The 6,223-nt window shown below is 43.5% G+C and overlaps 1 pseudogene; it reads left to right on the top strand.

The window, feature by feature from the left end:
* Positions 1 to 469: 469 nt before the first annotated feature.
* On the top strand, positions 470 to 6,223 carry LOC133022877 (solute carrier family 4 member 11-like; annotated as a pseudogene).

Raw genomic sequence — 6,223 nt, 5'->3', positions numbered from 1 at the left:
TCTCTGGCTGCCAGTGTTGTGTACTGGAGCCTGTTCTTGCTCGGTGATGATAAACATTATAACAATAATAGGAAGAAGAGGAAGAAGAAGAAGAAGAAAATGCGGTGGCACACAGTTTACTCTTTTAAAAAAAATAATTTGTATTGCTCCACATGACCAAGCGCCAAGTCGGGACACTGTCACACGCACACAAACACATGCTGGGTCAACCAGACCCTGGGACAACACAAGGGTTAAAAAACCCCAGCTTATTTTCACTGATTTCTCAGGGATCATGTTGGGGAAATGAAAAGCCAAAGTGATATATTTAATTGAAGATGAATGTAACCACACATATTTTGTAGCGTTTTCAACATTCATGACCAACAAAAAGGTTATTTTCTAATCATGTTTAAATCTGATCTGACTTCTATAAATCACGGCCCCACACTTGGCGTCTCATTATCGCCCTAATTTGGGGACCACTGCCTTGGATGTGACGCTCCTGTCCCTGTGCTCATCATCAACCATCCTGCTGCCTGCCATTGCCTTCGGCTCACTGAATGATGAAAGCACAAGAGGAGAGATAGGTAAAGACTCCGGCCTGTTGGCTTAATCTGCAACATCCCACCCTGTTATAACACAGGCATTAATTTCCTGACAACAATGCGAGATCTGTTGCAGAGATAAAAAAAAAGAGTGTAACAGCAGAATGTGATTCAGAAGTTTGCCAAACTTTCACCATCTTTTTTGATTTTGGTTTTGTTGACAGATGTTCAGACGACCATCATCGGACAGAGCATCGGAGGAATCATCTATTCTTTGTTTGCCTGCTCGCCGCTCGTCATCTCACTGACCACTGCACCACTGGCCATTTTCATAAGTGGTGGGTATTCTGTATTCTGACCATCACATTTAATCAAGCAAATTGTACACACTCATAGATATCAGTTCCCTTCATTTGCCTGTTTTTTGAATCCATACTGAGTCCTTTGGAAATCAGTAGAAATGTTGAAAAACACTCTCTCTCGCAATTTTAAATAAAGAGATAATAGATTCAAGGATATGCCCCCTGATCTAAATATGCACCAAAATGAAAAGGCTTCCTCTCTGACCCACATTGCATCCTTCACCCAAGTTTCGTGTTAATATTTCTGGTAGTTTTTGCTTATTCCTGTTCACAAACAAACAAACCAACCATCAAGTAAATGGGGGTGAAAACATAACCTCCTTGCCGGAAGTCAAAATCTCACAGGCAGCAATTCAGTTATTCACAAATGCAGACAGTCTGACAGGGCACACAACGTCATGAGACGGGCCCTACGTCTTCGCCGTGTGTCGCGTGGCCATGTGGAGCAATACAATTTTTTTTTTTTTTTTTTTTAAATAAACCGTGTGCCACCGCATTTTTCCTTCTTATTCTTCCTATTATTGTTATAATTTGTATCATCACCGAGCATGGCGACTGATCACGCCATGCGTCTTTACCTTCCATTATCTCTCAGCTCAACAGAAGAAGTCATCGCATTGTTCTTCTCCATAGCGTTTGTCGTGGATGCGCTGAAGGGAACCGTCAAAAGTGAGTGAAGTCAAGGTCAGACTACATTAAACATGTTTGAAATTGAATGCGGCCTCTGCGGCGAAGCTATCGCTCCACAGGGAACATCGGGCCTGTCATTTGTTGCCGGTAATGTAGCCCAGCAGATGCACATATCCATCATGGAGTCTACAAGCATGAAATCGAACTGGACCTCCTGTGTATCGTGTTCTGATTTTACCACAGTTCACCTTGCTCCTGTTTATCACTTTTACAAAAGGGAGAGGAAGACATGGAAGAACATGTAGTTGACTCTGGCTTCCTTCCCCTTTAACCCTCAGACTGTTTGAATTCAGTTCATTGATCAAAATGCTTACATGTGCTTGGATGCCAGGAAATATACTGAAAAAGGCAATGTAAAAGGGAATTATTATGGAGGCCCACAGCGGTCACAGTGAGGTTTGCAGTACTTTTAGTTACCACGCAATACAGTTATCTCCCAATACTTTCCCTCTCCTGAGTCATGTGTTGAAATCTTAGGTGCGGCTTGCCCTGCATTTATTTGTCTGAACACGTCCAAGCCCGAGAGAAACCAAGCAACCCTGATGCCAATGTTAGCGGCACTGTGTTATTGCTTGTTTTTCCAGTTACAGACAAGTGCAGTGCAAAAAAAAGACCACCATCCCAAACCAGAATCTTAATAATAATAGATATTGTCACATGTCATCTTCTAGTCCGTCTCTAGTGTCACAGCTCTCTTCTCCTCTTCCATCCACCCCTCAGAGTTTTTGAGCACTTCTACCACGACCCCACACTGGCGACCACAAACAGCACGCTGGTGCTTCAGCAGATCACTGAGATCCTTGAGAAGGCAAATAACCAGACGGGAAACATGCTCGGACCTCACAACGAGACCGGTTCAATGTTGGTCTTCCTGCCCCAGTCTTTGGTTTTATGCTCCAGAGAAAGGCCCATCCTCTGCCTGCTGCTCATGTTGGGGACCCTGTGGCTCGGTTACGCCCTCTATCTCATCAAGAAGAGGTACGTTCACTAGTCAGACCTTAAAAATGCTGTACCACAATGAAAACTAACATATTATATTAAATACAGGTTTTGAAGCCACACCATCAGCAAACTGAACTTGCAGGCCTGTAGGACAGTCACAAGAAATGTAAACTAATTACAAACATTGTTCAAATCTACAAAACTTTGTTTTATTTGTGAGAGAAACATCTTACATTTTGACAGATGCTAGAATTAATGTTTTGGGGACAGTTACTTTCCTCCTTTAACCTTAGTAGCAGCATATTCACTCATATAAGCAGATGAGAGAAGCTGAAAAAAAGTACCAGACTCAGACAGAAGGTAACAAATCACACACAATGATTTTCAGCCTTCAGGTTCAGTTATGTTATTCATGAGGTACATGAATATCTCCTGGGATGTCATTGTTCTTCCCCATCAGTTGTAAAACATTCAGAACCTGACATGGAACATCTTTCACGTTGAGAGAATAACTACTGTAAATACTGAGTACTTACAGTAGTGAGTACACATCACTCAAAATAAAGGATTGATATATGAGAACCCTCGGGAGTTTAAGTCACAACCTTGACACAGAACTCAATTTACTGCCCACGAATCCTTTCATGAAGGAAGGTATTTATATTCAGTGAGGTTTGAACCCAGTGCGAGTTCTGAATTCAAAAGGAACAGTGAGGCTTAGGGAGCCGGCTGAGTGTGAAAGAGCTGAGCAGGGGATCAGATGATCCTCTGGCCAGAGCAGGACAAGCAGGGTTAGTGGTAAGCAGGTAGACGTAAAAAGAAATAAGCTCCCAAGGCAAAACTTCAAGACGAGCAGATAATGGCAGAAGCCCGGTACCACGAGGTGATGCCACATTCTGGTGGTGATCAGACCGGCAGTTACTGCAATAAGGCGACCAGGAGCAAAGGCAAACTTCGTAATCACAACAATATATATCTGTGTATCAATGAAATGTTATGTCAACGCCAGAGAATCTTGTGCACCTGCAATGAATAATCACTTTATTTAAGTAAGTGTTTCACAACTTACCAGCCCTAACTTAAATGTTGTGAATATGCTTCATCTTTTCCTTTGAAGATAGATATATTTGCAGCAGTTTGGGCACTGACTTAGTTTACCTTCAAATTAAGTGTTTTTTTATCACCTGGCTCAACTGTAAACTTGCCTACAACCTGCCTGATCATCTGACCGCTTATGTTTTCAACCACGTTCACAACAAGACCAGAATCAATAGTTTAAAAAAAGACCTATGTTAAAACTTTGTTTGGTTTGTATTCAACCCTGTTTTCCATCACTCTCATGCCCTCTGTTAGTCCCTGTGTTCAGCGTCCATGACGGGGTTGAACGCACTGAGCGCGGTGGGGCTGGGCTTCCTCCTCGCGCTGCTCATCTTTATCGACCAGAACATCGTCATCTCGCTCACACATGTACCAGAGCACAACTAAGACCCAGATTTTATGTCTATCATATAAAATAAATCAAATAATCGTCTACAGCAGCATATCTTGATTTACAAATGCATAAGTGGTTGTGTTGTATATTCATGTTCGTTATTTATCGGCAGTTTTATTTCATGAATATTAATAGAAGCACTGCTGCAGCCTTTCACTGACAAACCGTTTGGTGTATGTGCATGTCTGTACCAGGTTGCTAAAAGGCACAGCTTTCCACTGGGACCTGATGCTGACTGGCTTCATCAACATCCTCATGTCCTGCCTGGGGTTGCCATGGATGCACGCTGCCTTCCCACATTCCTCCCTACACGCCCTTCAGCTGGCCAAGGTGGAACAGCACGTAGAGAACGGACACGTCTACACAACGTGAGTGAAGTTAGAACGAGGACAAAAAGCAAGCGAGGCTTTGAAAGACAGCGGCGAGGCACCAGTGTGTCTGCGCCCGTTGTACCCTGAGCTGTGAAGCTCAGGGTACAACTTCAAGCAAACTGCACCAAATTCAAGCAAACTGCACCAAATTGCACTCACTCAGATATCCCTCTCATAATTCTTCCTGTACCTTTCTCTGCCTTTTTTGTGCCACAGTATCGTCAGCGTGAAAGAAACGCGGATTACGTCTCTGGTCGCCAACATCCTGATCGGCCTGTCTGCCTTCATGCTGCCCATCCCTCTGCAGTGGATCCCCAAGCCCGTCCTCTACGGCCTCTTCCTCTACATCGCCGCCACGTCACTGGACGGGAACCAGATGATGGACCGCATGTGCCTGATGCTTAAAGAACAGGTGATCAGGGAGGAGATAAAGAGATTGATAAAGAGACTAGCTCCAGTCTGATACTTTTAAATCTAATTTCATATGCTGGTAACACCAGACGGCAAATAGCGGGAGTGTAATATCCAAACATTCACATGGCAGAAAAAGTGTAGGAGCTGAAATCTGTGGCATCATAATTTAAAATCAGTTTCTTGTTGTAACAATAAATCTTTGCTTGGTGATAACTTCCACCTAAATAGTTGGAAGTTGTGTTATTATGGGAAACATTTGTTGTCGTGATGAGACATGTTGAGCAAGTGAAATGTGGTGTTGTTATGATAACAAACAAGAGCATCTATCCTCCCTTTGTCCTCTGCTTATCCGGGATCGGGTCATGGAGGTATAGCCGCCCTACAAGGGTATCCCAGACTTCCTTTTCATTATCGACGACTTCCCATGGCTCTTCCTTCAGGATCTGGAAGTGTTCCTAGGCCTTATGGGATATGTATGTCCTCCAGTGAGTTCTGTGTCTTCCCCTGAGAAGAAGGCGCCCAGGAGGCAACGTGATTAGATTAGCGCTTCTATTCCGAGCTCCCTCCGGAGGAGATCTCACAACCACCATAGATCTTAAACCATATTGTTTTCCCTCGTCTCTGTCCAGACGTCGTATCCCCCCACCCACTACATCCGCCGGGTTCCCCAGAGGAAGGTCCACTACTTCACGGGGCTGCAGATGATCCAGCTCATCATCCTGTGTGCGTTTGGGATGTATCCTCTGCCCTATATGAAGATGGTGTGCCCCCTCCTCATGATCCTGCTCGTCCCCATCAGGTTAGACCCTGCTGCATTTCATTTGATTTAATCTCGTTCATAAACACATCTGTCTCCTTCAAGTCCCTGAGTCTATGGACATGAATGGGTCTTTAAGGGTCTTGCGGTGGTGAAATGTGCTGAATTTAGTACTTTTACTTTTAATCATTGAGATAAATAGTGTTAATAACATCCACATAATTTTACTTCAGTCATATTAACAGTCCAGTATTTTCCAGTAGTTATTGCGGATGGGTTACATATGAATACTGGTAGTTGTGTGCATTGTGTTGTCTGTTTGTTGTTTATTTGATAGCGGGATTATGCAGAAACTACTATATTTCCCTTCACAAAAGGTAGAGGCCAAAAAGTTTTTTTCTTCAACTGTGTTATATGACAGATAAATAATTTAGGGTCATCCGACCACTACCCCCTTTTTTTTGTGTATAGTTGTGGATGTTTGTGTTTGATTTTATTCGTCCAATTCTCTGTTCTGTTCCCCCGCCTGTGGTTTATCCTTTAAGCTGCTGTCTCCATGTGATCAGTGTGTGTGACTGTTGTCTCTGTGTTTTTATCTCAGGACCAGTCTGCTTCCCAAAATGATCGACGCCAAGTACCTGGACATCATGGATGCCCAGCACATGTAG

This window comes from Limanda limanda, chromosome 17, assembly GCF_963576545.1.
Source record: "Limanda limanda chromosome 17, fLimLim1.1, whole genome shotgun sequence".
Lineage (NCBI taxonomy): Eukaryota > Metazoa > Chordata > Actinopteri > Pleuronectiformes > Pleuronectidae > Limanda > Limanda limanda.
Note: the sequence above shows the minus strand (reverse complement) of the source record. Positions and strands in the feature narration are given on the sequence as shown.